Source organism: Triticum dicoccoides, chromosome 2A (assembly GCF_002162155.2).
Source record: "Triticum dicoccoides isolate Atlit2015 ecotype Zavitan chromosome 2A, WEW_v2.0, whole genome shotgun sequence".
NCBI lineage: Eukaryota > Viridiplantae > Streptophyta > Magnoliopsida > Poales > Poaceae > Triticum > Triticum dicoccoides.
Genome location: NC_041382.1, coordinates 195,527,853 through 195,545,717, shown reverse-complemented (window position 1 = coordinate 195,545,717; position 17,865 = coordinate 195,527,853). Strand labels below are relative to the sequence as shown.

The following is a 17,865-nucleotide window of genomic DNA, read 5'->3' as shown; positions in this document are numbered from 1 at the left end:
TGGACTGCATCGCCATTGATGATCGTAGGAGCCATCGGGCCTGACGACAACGGCACAGAGGAACTCTCAATGAAAGCACCAATGTCGGTGTCAAAACCGACGAATCTTGGGTAGGGGGTCCCGAACTGTGCGTCTAGGCCGGATGGTAACAGGAGGCAGGGGACACGAAGTTTTACCTAGGTTCGGGCCCTCTCAATGGAGGTAAAACCCTACGTCTTGCTTGATTAATATTGATGATATGGGTATTACAAGAGTTGATCTACCACGAGTCAGAGAGGCTAAATCCTAGAAGCTAGCCTATGGTATGATTGTTGATGTGTATCTTCTCCTACGGACTAGAACCCTCCGGTTTATATAGACACCGGAGAGGGTTAGGGTTACATAGAGTCGGTTACAATGGTAGGAGATCTGAACATCTATATCGCCAAGCTTGCCTTCCATGCCAAGGAAAGTCCCTTCTGGACACGGGACGGAGTCTTCAATCTTGTATCTTCATAGTCCAGGAGTCCGGCTGAAGGTATAGTCTGGCTATCCGAACACCCCCTAATCCAGGACTCCCTCAACTCCCCCCTTTCCTAGTTGGAATAGGACCTGGGAGGGGAAAGGAGTGGAGGAGAAGAAGGAAAGGGGGGGCGCCGCCCCCCTCTCCTTGTCCTATTCGGACTGGGGGGGCGTGGCCCAGCCCTAGCCGCCTCTCCTCTCTTCCACCTAGGCCCATTAAGGTCCATTAGGTTGCCGGGGGGTTCCGGTAACCTCCCTGTACTCCGGTAAAATCCCGATTTCACCCGGAACACTTCCGATATCCAAACATAGGATTCCAATATATCAATCTTCATGTCTCGACCATTTCGAGACGCCTCGTCATGTCCGTGATCACATCCGGGACTCCGAACAACCTTCGGTACATCAAAACATATAAACTCATAATAAAATTGTCATCGTAATGTTAAGCGTGCGGACCCTACGGGTTCGAGAACTATGTAGACATGACTGAGACACATCTCCGGTCAATAACCAATAGTGGAACCTGGATGCTCATATTGGCTCCCACATATTCTACGAAGATCTTTATCGGTCAAACCGCATAACAACATACGTTGTTCCCTTTGTCATCGGTATGTTACTTGCCCGAGATTCGATCGTCAGTATCTCAATACCTAGTTCAATCTCGTTACCGGCAAGTCTCTTTACTCATTCCGTAATACATCATCCCGCAACTAACTCATTAGTTGCAATGCTTGCAAGGCTTAAGTGATGTGCATTACCGAGAGGGCCCAGAGATACCTCCCCGACAATCGGAGTGACAAATCCTAATCTCGAAATACGCCAACCCAACAAGTACCTTTGGAGACACCTGTAGAGCACCTTTATAATCACCCAGTTATGTTGTGACATTTGGTAGCACACAAAGTGTTCCTCCGGTAAATGGGAGTTGCATAATCTCATAGTCATAGGAACATGTATAAGTCATGAAGAAAGCAAGAGCAACATACTAAACGATCGTGTGCTAAGCTAACGGAATGGGTCATGTCAATCACATCATTCTCCAAATGATGTGATCCCATTAATCAAATGACAACCCATGTCAATGGTTAGGAAACTTAACCATCTTTGATCAACGAGCTAGTCAAGTAGAGGCATACTAGTGACACTCTGTTTGTCTATGGATTCACACATGTATTATGATTCCGGTTAATACAATTCTAGCATGAATAATAAATATTTATCATGATATAAGGTAATAAATAATATGTTGCGAGGCGTTAGTTGTTTTGTGTAGGTACGAGGGACTTGCGCGTAGCCTCCTACTGGATTGATACCTTGGTTCTCAAAAACTGAGGGAAATACTTACGCTACTTTGCTGCATCACCCTTTCCTCTTCAAGGGAAAACCAATGCAGTGCTCAAGAGGTAGCAAGAAGATTTCTGGCACCGTTGCCGGGGAGTCTACGCAAAAGTCAACATACCAAGTACCCATCACAAATCCCTTATCTCCCGCATTACATTATTTGTCATTTGCCTCTCGTTTTCCTCTCCGCCACTTCACCCTTGCCATTTTATTCGCCCTCTCTTTTCCGTTCGCCTCTCTTTCGCTTGCTTTTTGTTTGCTCGAGTGTTGGATTGCTTGTTTATCACGATGGCTCTACCTAGATTTGGTGATCTTCACCTTAAAAGGTTGGAAGAGATCGAAAGCAACGTCATGAGTTTTATGGTTTTGCAATTTGAGCATAATAATCTCTTTAGAAACAAGCTTAAGGAACAAAAAAGTTTTATGAGTTATATGAATAAAGAGCTCGATGATATGTCTAAAGAATTTGATGGTTTAAGCTCCCAAATTGCTCGTCTTGAGAAGTTGACTGCTGAAATATCGGATAAGCAGGCTACCTTAGTTAATAAGATGGCTGCTAAACCAGATTTCTATGAAAATAAAGATGAAGATCGAAAAGTTATTGATGTGTACCCTATTAAATCTTTGTTTGCAATATGAATCTTGATAATGATGGGACTGAATATGATCCACCTTTACCTAGAAGGCGTTCCAAGAATTCAGAGTTTTTAGATCTTGATGCTAAAATTGATAAAAGTGGGATTGAAGAAATCGAAACCCTAGATGTTGCTAAACCCACTATTTTGGATTTCAAGGAATTTAATTATGAAAATTGCTCTTTGATAGATTGTATTTCCTTGTTGCAATCCGTGCTGAATTCTCCTCATGCTTATAGTCAAAATAAAGCTATTACCCAACATATCGTTGATGCCTTGATGCAATCTTATGAAGAAAAGCTTGAGTTGGAAGTTTTTATACCTAGAAAACTTTATGATGAGTGGGAACCTACTATTAAAATTAAGATTAAGGATCGTGAGTTCTATGCTTTATGTGATTTGGGTGCTAGTGTTTCCACTATTCCCAAAACTTTGTGCAATTTGCTAGATTTTCGTGATTTTGATGATTGCTCTCTAAACTTGCACCTTGCGGATTTCACTATTAAGAAACCTATGGGAAGAATTAATGATGTTCTTATTGTTCCAAATAGGAACTATGTGCCCGTAGATTTTATCGTTCTTGACATAGATTGCAATCCTTCATGTCCTATTATTCTTGGTAGACCTTTCCTTAGAACGATTGATGCAATTATTGATATGAAGGAAGGGAATATTAGATTCCAATTTCCATTAAAGAAAGGCATGGAACACTTCCCTAGGAAGAAAATAAAATTACCATATGAATCTATCATGAGAGCCACTTATGGATTGCCTACCAAAGATGGCAATACCTAGATCTATCCTTGCATTTATGCCTAGCTAGGGGCGTTAAACGATAGCGCTTGTTGGGAGGCAACCCAATTTTATTTTTTGTTTTTTTGGCTTTTGATTCTGTTTAGGAATAAATATTTGTTCTAGCCTCTGGTTAGATGTGTTTTTATGTTTTAATTAGTGTTTGTGCCAAGTTAAACCTATAGGATCTTCTTGGATGATAGTTATTTCATCTTGCTGTAATTTCAAGAAACTTTCTGTTCACGAAAACAATTGTTAAAAATCACCAGAACATGATAAAATAGTGATTCCAATTGATGCTGATCAATAAACAAATTTTCTAGGTCCTCCTATTTTGGCTGATGTTTTGGAGTTCCATAAGTTTCCGTTAGTTACAGATTACTACAGACTGTTCTGTTTTTGACAGATTCTGTTTTTCGTGTGTTGTTTGCTTATTTTGATGAATCTATGGCTAGTAAAATAGTTTATAAACCATAGAGAAGTTGTAATACATTAGGTTTAATACCAATATAAATAAAGAATAAGTTCATTATAGTACCTTGAAGTGGTCTTTTGTTTTCTTTCGCTAAGTGAAGTATTTCTGTTGAGTTTTGTGTTGTGAAGTTTTCAAGTTTTGGGTGAAAGATTTTTGATGGATTATGGAACAAGGAGTGACAAGAACCTAAGCTTGGGGATGCCCATGGCACCCCCAATATAATCTAAGGACACCATAAAGCCAAAGCTTGGGGATGCCCCGGAAGGCATCCCCTCTTTCGTCTACTTCCATCGGTAACTTTACTTGGAGCTATATTTTTATTCACCACATGATATGTGTTTTGCTTGGAGCGTCTTGTATGTTTTGAGTGTTTTATTTTTAGTTTACCATAATCATTATTGCTGTACACACCTTTTGAGAGAGCCATACATGATTTGGAATTTGTTAGAATACTCTATGTGCTTCGCTTATATCTTTTGAGTTATATAGTTTTGCTCTAGTACTTCACTTATATATTTTAGAGTATGGTGGTGGATTTGTTTTATAGAAACTATTTATCTCTTATGCTTCACTTAGATTATTTTAAGAGTCTTAAATAGCATGTTAATTTGCTTAAACAATCCTAATATGCTTGGTATTCAAGATTTGTAAAAACTTCCTTATGAGTGTGTTGAAATACTTTGAGAAGTTTGATGCTTGATAATTGTTTTGAGATATAAATATGGTGACATTAGAGTCATGCTAGTTGAGTAGTTTTGAATTTGAGAAATACTTGTGTTAAGGTTTGTGATTCCTGTAGCATGCACATATGGTGAACCGTTATGTGATGAAGTCGGAGCATAATTTATTTATTGATTGTCTTTCTTATGAGTGGCGGTCGGGGACGAGCGATGGTTTTTTCCTACCAATCTATCCCCCTAAGAGAATGTGCGTAATACTTTGCTTTGATAACTTGTAGATTTTTGCAATAAGTATATGAGTTCTTTATGACTAATGTTGAGTCCATGGATTATACGCACTTTTCTTCCTTCCACCATTGCTAGCCTCTCTAATACCGTGCACTTTTCACCAGTATCATAAACCCACCATATACGTTCCTCAAAACAGCCACCATACCTACCTATCATGGCATTTCCATAGCCATTCCGAGATATATTGCCATGCAACTTTCCACCGCTCCGTTTATTATGACACGCTCCATCATTGTCATATTGCTTAGCATGATCATGTAGTTGACATCGTATTTGTGGCAAAGCCACCGTTCATAATTTTTTCATACATGTCACTCTTGATTCATTGCATATCCCGGCACACCACCGGAGGCATTCATATAGAGTCATATTTTGTTCTAAGTATCGAGTTGTAATTGTTGAGTTGTAAGAAAATAAAAGTGTGATGATCTTCATTTTTTAGAGCATTGTCCCAAGTGAGGAAAAGGATGATGAAGACTATGATTCCCCCACAAGTCGGGATGAGACTCCGGACAAAAAAGAAAAAAAAAGTAAAGAGGCCATAAAAAAGAGAAAAGGCCCAAATAAAAAAATAAAAAAATGAGAGAAAAAGAGAGAAGGGACAATGTTACTATCCTTTTACCACACTTGTGCTTCAAAGTAGCACCATGATCTTCATGATAGAGAGTCTCTCATTTTTTCACTTTCATATACTAGTGGGAAGTTTTCATTATAGAACTTGGCTTGTATATTCCAATGATGAGCTTCCTCAAAATGCCCTAGGTCTTCGTGAGCAAGCAAGTTGGATGCACACCCACTTAGTTTCTTTTGTTGAGCTTTCATATACTTATAGCTCTAGTGCATCCGTTGCATGGCAATCCCTACTCACTCGCATTGATATCTATTAATGGGCATCTCCATAGCCCGTTGATACGCCTAGTTGATGTGAGACTATCTTCTCCCTTTTTGTCTTCTCCACAATCACCATTCTATTCCACATATAGTGTTATATCCATGGCTCACGCTCATGTATTGCGTGAAGATTGAAATTTTTTGAGAATGTCAAAAGTATGAAACAATTGCTTGGCTTGTCATCGGGGTTGTGCATGATTTAAATACTTTGTATGGTGAAGATAGAGCATAGCGAGACTATATGATTTTGTAGGGATAACTTTCTTTGGCCATGTTATTTTGAGAAGACATGATTGCTTTGTTAGTGCCTAGCTAGGGGTGTTAAACGATAGCGCTTGTTGGGAGGCAACCCAATTTTATTTTTGTTTCTTGCTTTTTGTTTCTGTTTAGTAATAAATAATTCATCATGCTACTGCTATGATTGTGTTTTTTGTGTTTTAATTAGTGTTTGTGCCAAGTAAAGCCTTTAGGATCTTCTTGGATCATAGTTGTTTGATCTTGCTGTAAAAAACAGAAACTTTATGCTCATGAAAATAATTTTCATAAATCACAGAAGAGAGCTTTTACCCTGATTATTTTTGCAGTAGATTAATATACAAATTACCCAGGTAGGCCTAATTTCGTTGAAGTTTTGGAGTTCCAGAAGTTTACGTTTGATACAGATTACTACAGACTGTTCTGTTTGTGACAGATTCTGATTTTCGTGTGTTGTTTGCTTATTTTGATGAATCTATGGCTAGTATCGGGGGGTATGAACCATAGGGAAGTTGGAATACATTAGGTTTAACACCAATATAAATAAAGAATGAGTTCATTACAGTACCTTAATGTGGTGGTTTGTTTTATTTCGCTAACGGAGCTCATGGGAATTTATGTTGAGTTTTGTGTTGTGAAGTTTTCAAGTTTTCGGGTAAAGATTTGATGGATTATGGAACAAGTAGTGGCAAGAGCCTAAGCTTGGGGATGCCCAAGGCACCCCAAGGTAAAATTCAAGGACAACCAAAAGCCTAAGCTTGGGGATGCCCCGGAAGGCATCCCCTCTTTCGTCTTCGTCTATCGGTAACTTTACTTGATGCTATATTTTTATTCACCACATGATATGTGTTTTGCTTGGAGCGTCTTGTATGATTTAAGTCTTTTATTTTTAGTTTACCACAATCATACTTGCTGTACACACCTTTTGGAGAGACACACATGACTCGGAATTTATTAGAATATTCTAGGTGCTTCACTTATATCTTTTGAGCTAGATAATTTTGCTCTAGTGCTTCACTTATATCTTTTTAGAGCACGGTGGTGGTTTTATTTTATAGAAATTATTGATCTCTCATGATTCACTTATATTATTGTGAGAGTCTCTTAGAACATAATGGTAATTTTCTTTGGCAATAAAATTAGTCCTAATATGATGGGCATCCAAGATGGGTATAATAAAACTATCATATAAAGTGCATCGAATACTATGAGAAGTTTGATACTTGATAATTGTTTTGAGATATGAGGATGGTGATATTAGAGTCATGCTAGTTGAGTAGTTGTGAATTTGAGAAATACTTGTTCTAAAGTTTGTGATTCCCGTAGCATGCACGTATGGTGAACCGTTATGTGATGAAGTCGGAGCATGATTTATTTATTGATTGTCTTCCTTATGAGTGGCGGTTAGGGACGAGCGATGGTCTTTTCCTACCAATCTATCCCCCCAGGAGCATGCGTGTAGTACTTCATATCGATAACTAATAGATTTTTTCAATAAGTATGTGAGTTCTTTTATGACTAATGTTGAGTCCATGGATTATACGCACCCTCACCCTTCCACCATTGCTAGCCTCTCTAATACCGCGCACCTTTCGCCGGTATCATACACCCACCATATACCTTCCTCAAAACAGCCACCATACCTACCTATTATGGCATTTCCATAGCCATTCCGAGATATATTGCCATGCAACTTTCCACCGTTCCGTTTAATATGACATGCTACATCATTGTCATATTGCTTTGCATGATCATGTAGTTGACATCGTATTTGTGGCAAAGCCACCATTCATAATTCTTTCATACATGTCACTCTTGATTCATTGCACATCTCGGTATACCACCGGAGGCATTCACATAGATTCATATTTTGTTCTAAGCATTGAGTTGTAATTTTTGAGTTGTAAGTAAAGAAAAGTGTGATGATCATCATTATTAGAGCATTGTCCCAAGTGAGGAAAGGATGATGGAGACTATGATTCCCCCACAAGTCGGGATGAGACTCCGATTGAAAAGAAAAAAAGAAAAGAAAAAAAAGAGGCCTAAAAAAAGAGAAAAAGGCCCAAGCAAATAAAAAAAGAGAGAAAAAGAGAGAAGGGACAATGTTACTATCCTTTTTACCACACCTGTGCTTCAAATTAGCACCACGATCTTCATGATAGACAGTCTCCTATGTTGTCACTTTCATATACTAGTGGGAATTTTACATTATAGAACTTGGCTTGTATATTCCAATAATGGGCTTCCTCAAAATGCCCTAGGTCTTTGTGAGCAAGCGAGTTGGATGCACACCCACTTAGTTTCTTTTGTTGAGATTTCATACACTTATAGCTCTAGTGCATCCGTTGCATGGAAATCCCTACTCACTCACAGTGATATCTATTGATGGGCATCTCCATAGCCTGTTGATACGCTTAGTTGACATGAGACTATCTTCTCCTTTTTTGTCTTCTCCACAACACCATTCTATTCCACATATAATGCTATGTCCATGGCTCACGCTCATGTATTGCGTGAAGATTGAAAAAGTTTGAGAACATCAAAAGTATGAAACAATTGCTTGGCTTGTCATCGGGGTTGTGCATGATTAAATACTTTGTGTGATGAAGATAGAGCATAGCGAGACTATGTGATTTTGTAGGGATAACTTTCTTTGGCCATGTTATTTTGAGAAGACATGGTTGCTTTGTTAGTATGCTTGAAGTATTATTGTTTTATGTCAATATTAAACTTTTATCTTGAATCTTTCAGATCTGAACATTCATGCCGCAATAAAGAAAATTACATTGAGAATTATGCTAGGTAGCATTCCACATCACAAATTCTGTTTTTGTCATTTACCTACTCGAGAACGAGCAGGAATTAAGCTTGGGGATGCTTGATACGTCTCCAACGCATCTATAATTTTTTATTGTTCCATGTTATTATATTGTCTGTTTTGGATATTGGCTTTGTTATGCACTTTTATATTATTTTTGGGACTAACCTACTAACCAAAGGTCCAGTGCAAATTGCTGTTTTTTGCCTATTTCAGTGTTTCACAGAAAAGGAATATCAAACAGAGTCCAAATGGAATGAAACCTTCGGGAGAGTTACTTTTGGAATAAACGCAATCCAGGAGACTTGGAGTGGACATCAAGAAAGGAACAAGGAGGCCACGAGGTAGGAGGGTGTGCCCAGGGGGGTAGGCGCGCCCCCACCCTCATGGGCCCCTTGTGGCTCCATCGGACTACTTCTTTCGCCTATATATACTCATATACCCCGAAAACATCCGAGAGCACCACGAAACCCTATTTCCACCGCCACAACCTTCTGTACCCATGATATCCCATCTTGGGGCCTTTTCCGGCGCTCCGCCAGAGGGGGAACCGATCACGGAGGGCTTCTACATCAACAACATAGCCTCTCCGATGATGTGTGAGTAGTTTACCACAGACCTTCGGGTCCATAGTTATTAGCTAGATGGCTTCTTCTCTCTCTTTGGATCTCAATACAAAGTTCTCCTTGATTCTCTTGGAGATCTATTCGATGTAATTCTTTTTGCGGCATGTTTGTTGAGATCCGATGAATTGTGGGTTTATGATCAAGATTATCTATGAACAATATTTGATTCTTCTCTGAATTCTTTTATGCATGATTTAATATCTTTGCAAGTCTCTTCAAATTATCAGTTTGGTTTGGCCTACTAGATTGATCTTTCTTGCAATGGGAGAAGTGCTTAGCTTTGGGTTCAATCTTGCGGTGTTCTTTCCCAGTGACAGCAGGGGCAGCAAGGCACATATTGTATTGTTGCCATCGAGGATAAAAAGATGGGGTTTATATCATATTGCTTGAGTTTATCCCTCAACATCATGTCATCTTGCCTAATATGTTACTCTGTTCTTATAAACTTAATACTCTAGATGCATGCTGGATAGCGGTCGATGTGTGGACTAATAGTAGTAGATGCAGAATTGTTTCGGTCTACTTGTCACGGACGTGATGACTATATACACGATCATGACTAGATATTCTCATAACTATGCGCTTCTCTATCAATTGCTCGACAGTAATTTGTTCACCCACCATAGAATTTGCTATCTTGAGAGAAGCCACTAGTGAAACCTATGGTCCACGGGTCTATCTTCCATCATATCAATATTCTGTCAAACTTGCTATTTCTATTACCGGTTATCTTGCAATCTTTACTTTCCAATCTATATCATAAAAATACCAAAAATATTTATCTTATTATCTCTATCAGATCTCACTTTTGCAAGTGGACGTGAAGGGGTTGACAACCCCTTTATTGTGTTGGTTGCAAGGTTCTTATTTGTTTGTGCAGGTATGAGGGATTTGTCTGTAGTCTCCTACTAGATTGATACCTTGGTTCTCAAAAACTGAGGGAAATACTTACGCTACTTTGTTGCATCACCCTTTCCTCTTCAAGGGAAAACCAACGCATGCTCAAGAGGTAGCAAGAAGGATTTCTGGCGCTGTTGCGGGGGAGATTTGTGCCAAGTCAAGTCAAGATTTGATCTCCCGTAAACTAGCCATTTCTGGCGCTGTTGCCGGGGAGATCTACGCACAAGTCAAGACATACCAAGTACCCATCACAAACTCTTATCCCTCGCATTAGATTATTTGCCATTTGCCTCTCGTTTTCCTCTCCCCCACTTCTAAAATGATTTTCAAAAACCTTTGCCTTTGCCTTTTCTTCGCCTTCTTCCTGTATGTATCTTTGTTTGTGTTTCCATGTGCCTTCTACTTGCTTGCATCTTTGCTTGCTAAAAATCTATTGATATGGATCCACTTAAAGTCTTCTACTTGAATCATCTTCGATCTATTTGTGCTCGTGTTGAAACCCCAACTAGTTTAGTTGAGGGAAAATCTTTAGATGAGCATGCTCATTTTGTGCGTCATTGTTTGTCTGAAAAAGGGAAGCTCTTATGGTATCAAATAAATAGTTTGGTATGCTATGCTTGGAATCTTTGTGAAATCTATGACTTTACTTGTTGCTCTAAGAACCCTAAAAAACACCTTCCCTACCTATGTGAGTTTAATGAAAATGAAATCTTATTTTCTTATGGAAAGGGTGTTTATAGTTACTATGATATCGAACAAATTGAAGAATTTGTTGTTTTTAAGGGTGCTCATGAAGTTGCTTCTTTGATTGAAAAGTATGATATTACTCTCTAAAATCTGAAAATTCCGACATACTTAAATATTGCTATGAAAACTATGCTCATAATGCCTATGTTAAGGAATTTATTGAGAGAATGACCGTTGCTTTGGAAGAAAATAATGATATGCATGAATCTATAGATAATTATGATCTGATGATTTGATTGAAATATCCCTTGATGAACATGATGCTTGCTATTCTTGTGGCCATGATGCCAATATTTATGAAGACGAATTTGTTATAGTTCCTTATGTTAAACATGAGATCATTGTTATTGCACCCATCTATACCTATACTAATTCTTAACTTCCTAGAAATTCCCACATTAATTAGATTTTATGAGTCGTTAATCTGGTGGGACCGAGTTATTACGGTTCAGATCCAATCTCTCATGGATCTCTCAAAAAAGAAAAAGAAAAACTCACTGATATGTCCCTCATGGCCCAAATTACGTTCAGATCCAATCTCTCATGTACTATCTCCCAAAAAAAGAAAAACTCATGTATCTCTCAAAAAAGGAAAAAAATCGCATTTATATGTCCCTCACGGCCAAAAAGAAAAAAAATCTCATTGATATGTCCCTCACGGCCAAAACTATGGTTAAGATCCAATCTCTCATGTTTCTCTGAAAAAAGAAAAAAGAATCTCCTGGATATCTCCCAATAAAAAATTCATGGATACCCTCACGACCAGAATTTCCTAATCTCTCCAAAATTGTCACGTACGCGTGTCTCTCCCACGACCCAACTCTAACCATCTTTGACCAATAACTATCTAAAAGGGATAAAACTCGCGCGTATATCTCTCTGGAGAGCCAAATATCTCAAATTGTTATGGTAGAGGTTTAAATCTAACCTAGCAGCCTCCGTTTCCTTCCATGGTTTCTACTGTCCAAGACCTCCGATCGATGGCAGTTGATTGTTCTTCCCTCCTCCGGCTAGAGCACGACCAAGGAACGACGCCTTCCAGTTTGAAGCCTACATCGCTGGCTCTCCATTTGATCCACCCATCACAAGGTACGGTACTCCATCGACTATCCCTCAACTGTTCGTTCAACAGCACTAGCGGCCCCAGTTTGATTGGATGAAACCGTATAATTCTGAGTTGTTTCCATGGCACTACATGTACAGGTATTGCTTATTTGTGTGATTTGGAGCCAAGGAGACAACAATCCATGATAGCTCATGGCTTCATATGCAATTTCGTTCAAATCTTTAGTCCCTGGCGAGTTTGACCAAGATCTGATGGATTAGTTACTCTCTCTCTTATCACACGTGCTGATTTCTCTATGCTGAGTTTGACCAAGATCTGATGGATTAGTTACTCTCTCTCTTACCACACGTGCTGATTTCTCTATGCTGAGTTTGACCAAGATCTGATGGATTAGTTACTCTCTCTCTCTTATCACACGTGCTGATTTATCTATGCTGATTTGTCACATGCATATTTACTTGAACCATTCTTACTATTACAGTGGCATAACTAATCACGTATAGTTATCTACCGATGCATATTGGCTCATCCGAAAGAAAATTGTTCATCCACCAGACTGGGTTTATTGCGACTTTGCGAGTCCAATACTGGCGGTGCCGAGTCCAATACCGACTGCTCTGTTGCTTCTCATCGCTGGCATGTGTATGGCGCCATGCCAGTATGCAACAACAATCCTGGTGCCCGTATGAATAACTCTTGATGTAGGTATATGTTGAATCTCCAGTCTGCACACGATCTTTCTTGATTAGGCATAGCATGCATGCATTGGAGAAATATTAATATAATGTAATAAAAAAAACATGTGTGTATATACTGTTTGCATCCGAGTTGAGGTGTTTTGGTCATGTTTTATTTTGCACGGTGGTCATCGACTGGTTATAGGTTGCTCCAAGCCTCGAAGGCCCGGCGGTACTGCTCCTCCACACGGAGAGCTGATGGTGCTGCTGCTCCTCGGCACCTTTGAGCGGTCTGTTAATAGGAGGCGTGAGGCGAGCTGCAAGACTTCACGGCACCTTTGAGTGGTCTGCTAATAGAAGGCATGAGGCGAGCTGCAAGATTTCAGGCACATAAACAGCGCAATGGCAAGAGCTATATAATATCACATTGGTAGGTATATATTCTCCTTTCCATATGACCATCAATTTCTTCTGATCGCTCAATTTCTAGATATTTATACGTTTGATTCATGCATTCTTTTTTCAGATATTCTGGACCCCGCAGGAGAATATATATTTAAGTGGTGTACATGTACTATGTATAACTAGAAGAAGATTACTATATTTGTGACTACACTAGAAATTTATAGTTGTTGCAGCACGTGGTTAGTTTACAATATCACGGTGGTGGTCATCGACCAGTTATAGGGTGCTCCAGTGCTCGAAGGCCCGGCGGTACTGCTCCTCGACAGGGAGAGCTGGTGGTGTTGCTGCTCCTCGGCACCTTGGAGCGGTCTGCTAATATGAGGCGTGAGGCGAGCTGCAAGACTTCTGGCACACAAACAGCACAACAGCAAGAGCTATACAATATCACATTGATACGTATGTATTCTCCTTTTTGTAGGACCATAAATTTCTTCTGATCACTCAATCTCTAGATATTTATACACTTGATTCATATTTTTCTTTTTTCAGATATTCTGCACCCCGCAGGAGACATTATATATTTAAGTGGTGTACATCTACTATATATACCTACAAGATTACCTATGTTTGCGACTCTACAAGTACTGGAAAAAAAATTTGAACTAGAAATTTATAGATCCTGCATCACGTGGTTAGTTTTTTGTTTTCTACTTGCCAACAATACTTGATGAATTAGGATATTGGCTATTTACAAGGAACCGTCAGCCAGATCAGTTAGCTTTATCATATTATATACTTGGAACTGATTTCTTTTTTTTCAGATTCTATTCCTAAATGGTTCATGGCTACACGTCCCGTTTTCAGGTTTGTTTGTCAGATTTGTTCTTCTCCTCATAGTCTATCCCCTGAATATTATAATCTATTTTCTATCAGGTTTCTAAATTGTAAGATTGTCTTTCCCGCAAAAAAAATTGTATGATTGTTTTGCTTCCAGGATTATTCTGTCCATGCCTTGGCTTTCACCTAGATGGACAAGAGTCTGTTCTTTAGTGAGACGCCCAGCTGCAAGTTGTTGTTTGACCAGTTGTGAGGTGTCTCAGAGGCACCAAATGGATGTTCATAATGTTGATCTATCTACATATCATGTGGTACACGGCCCAGAAAGAAGCAGTACGATGGTTGGTCCAAAACTAAGCTCATTCTTAGCATGGGATCACTGCCAAGATTTCTTTCTCTTGACAAGCAGCATCATTGCTTACACCAGGTTAGAGAAGCTTCCTTTTGAAAATTTCGTCTTTTAGCTTTGGAAGTTTTAAATATTGAGACCAGTAGATTGTGCAATTTCCATTTCTTTAGTAGTAGGTGACATACAAGAACACAAATGATGTACTGTTTTGTTTTGTTTTTCTTACTAAAACCATGAAGTGTTGTCCTTTTCATTAAAATAATGATAACACTTTGAGTTGTTAGTACAATTAACCATGGGATCAAGACTCAAAAAGTAAATGCTAGAGCATTTAAACTTAGCATGCCATGAAGTTATTAAACAGGAAATCATACTTACTGATTGTGATATAAAATAGTGACTGCTACGCCCACTACAAGATATAATAGTTCAACACAATGATTGCCGAGGAGCCACCATGGAAGGTGACTCTGTAAAAAAGAACACAAATTTAACATGTTCAGATTAATGACCCTACAATGTCAGCACACAAGATAGATAGATGAACATTAAGATTTCATTCAGCCCAAATTTTTGTTCAGTCGAACTCGCCAAAGATGCTTGATGTATGTCAACCACTAGACAAATTCTAGATAGAAGAGTGAAGAGCCTTAGATTTAATTAGTAGTTTGATCATTTAGTATTTCCTTTGGATGGCATGACGTGCTTCTGATCAATTAATTATTTGGTCTTCTAACCCGCATCTAGGGAAGAGGTGAAAATATCAACCAATTTATCATCGAGTTTCATTTATCTCTTTTCTTGACTTATCCCTTTATTGCTTAGATATTGCACGAAGTGAGTAGAACACAGTTCTAGCACATTAGTTTCAGCATAAAAGCATGTACAGCACAATGGATTTATACTACATTTTGTTATCTTAGTCTTTTTTCCAAGCAATTCGATATGTTTCATTAATTTCATCACTAATTACACATGAATGAAAGAGGAGACAATGTCACATGAAAATCACTATAAATGATTATTTTGGGTGTAGCTAAATAATTAGATGGGCCCGTGAATCAAGATTAGATGGTTGTTCAATCACTAGATCACTAGTATCATTTTATGCATACTATCATAATGTAATGACGGGAGGTGACAAGTTTGTCGGGCTAGTGTGTAATGACAACACAATGCAGGAGTTCTTTAGCGGCGGCAAAGAGTCGAGGTGCAGCAATACTGATGCATCATGCAATGCCAAGTGAACAAATGGTGTCTCTCGGGAAATTACGGGGACGGATACGAGCACTACGTACCGTTGTCCTACTATTAAGAAGTTATATTGCTGTTTCTCATCAAGACATTGTTTAATAAGGAAAACCATTTTCTTATGAAAAAATCCATGTGGCAACATGGTTCATCTAATATTATTCTTGAAGCGAACTGATTCGGCTTCAAGTGTGTAGGTTTGGTGAGATCATCATTTCCATCATTCCAATAGGACATGTTCTCAAAATATTACGTCATTGCAATTGTTAGTAAAGACTGATAAAAAACATAACAATTCGCAACCTAGCCCGTGCAGGTGCACGGGTTGACGACTAGTACTTGATAGTTCCTTCGATGAAAAGCATGATTGCAATAATCTTATTATAAATGGAGCTCTTATTATAAATTTATTGAGAGTGTTCGGACTTTGGTTGGTACTTTTTTAAAGGTACGTGGCTCAATGGAGCTCCTGGCGATTTAAATCATACCGAGGTGTACATGATAATAAAAGAAAGGAAAAGAGGAAGGGAAACACAGATTAAGAGATAAGCCAGTGCCATATTGGTTTGGCTGAAAAACTGTTTCCATTATAGTCTTATCGATACGTCAAAATGTATTGCTACAACTAGTGTCGTAAGCAACAAGGCTATTTTACATGCCGAGTACAAGGGAAAGCTACGTGGATGTCCTTCGAGGTGGTCTTTAAAGACCCTTTAAATGCTCTGCCATGCTTATGCGCTGCTTTTCTCCTTGGTGCATTGTCCTTCGAGAGGATCATCACTCGGCGTTGGCCCCCAAAAGAGGCCTAGGCACCATTGAAAAGGCGACGTGGGTTCTAAGGAACCTGGAAACAATAAAAAGGACAAGTAAAAAAGAAAATATAACTGCCCGGATATGGTCTAGCCGTATTGTGGACTTTATCTTTATGATGCCTCCATCTTTGCCCATGGTATTTTTAGTGCGTAGTTATGTACGCGTGGCACATGATCCACAGTTTGGTTGGAGCTGAGATGGAGGCTGAATTGCTAATCAAGCTCCTGACGAGCTAGGCTATCGCCCTGCTGTGTAGTCCGGACTCGTTTAATAGTGTCTGGGGGCTTGACCGCCAATGTAATATTCGGCTTGAGAAGGCCGCTCTACACTTCCGCCGCCAAGGCCGCGATGTGCTCCTTAGTACGGAGGGAGCGTTCCATGTTTCCATTGACAGTTATTACACCGTGTGGTACGGGCATCTTGAGTTTGACATAAGCATAGTGCGGGACAACATTGAAGCGGGCAAACGCAGTTCGTCCAAGTAGTGCGTGATAGCCACTGCGGAAGGGGGTGATGTCGAAGATCAAGTCTTCACTCTGGAAGTTGTCCGACGAACCAAAGACGGCCTCCAATGTGATTGAGCCCGTGCAGCGGGCCTCTACACTGGGTATCACGCCTTTAAAGGTAGTTTTGGTGGGCTTGATCCTTGATGGATCAATACCCATCTTGCGGACTGTATCCTGCTAAAGCAGGTTAAGGCTGTTGTCGCCATCCATGAGGACTCGTGTAAGGTGGAATCCATCGATGATTGGGTCGAGGACTAGTGCGGCCGAACCTCCGTGACGGATACTGGTCGGATGGTCTCTACGATCAAAAGTGATCGGACATACTGACCATGGGTTGAACTTGGAGGCGACTGGCTCTATTGCGTAGACGTCCCTTAGTGCACGTTTGCGCTCCCGCTTGGGGATGTGGGTGGCATATATCATGTTCACCGTTTTCACTTCAGGGGGAAATTTCTTCTGACCCCCTATTTTCGGTGGACGAGGCTCCTCACCGTCATCCTCGCTGGGCGACCCTTTCTCTTTGTGTTCGGTGTTTAACTTACCGGCCTGTTTAAAGACCCAACAACTTCGGTTGTTATGATTGGCAGGCTTGTCGGAGGTGCCGTGAATCTGGCAGGGTCGTTCGAGTATTCGGTTTAAGCTGGATGAGCCTTCTCTGTTTCTTTTGAATGGCTTCTTTGCTGACCGGGCTTAGAGCCGCTGAATCCGGCGTTGACTGACATGTCCTCGGTATTGTCATTATTACTGTGTCGCTTGTGTTTGTTGGGCTGGGGCCTGCCGCTGCTATTCCTGGCTTCGGAAGTGCCCGGTTCGCTTGCGCTATTGCTGCTACGGGCTAGCCAGCTATCGTCACCCGCGCAAAAGCGGGTCATGAGTGCTATCAGGTCTACCATGGACTTCGACTAACCTTGGCCGAGGTGTCGGGTAAGTCATTCGTCGCGAATGCTATGTTTAAAGGCCTCTAGGGCTTCGACATCTGGACAATCGACAATCTGATTCTTTT

At 39.9% G+C, this 17,865-nt stretch overlaps 1 long non-coding RNA gene across 1 annotated transcript; it reads left to right on the top strand.

The window, feature by feature from the left end:
* The first annotated feature begins 12,922 nt into the window (after positions 1-12,922).
* On the top strand, positions 12,923-13,751 carry LOC119359263. Its single transcript, XR_005172440.1, has 3 exons — positions 12,923-13,131; positions 13,228-13,562; positions 13,656-13,751. It is a non-coding gene; the product is annotated as an uncharacterized LOC119359263 (long non-coding RNA).
* Positions 13,752-17,865: the final 4,114 nt, after the last annotated feature.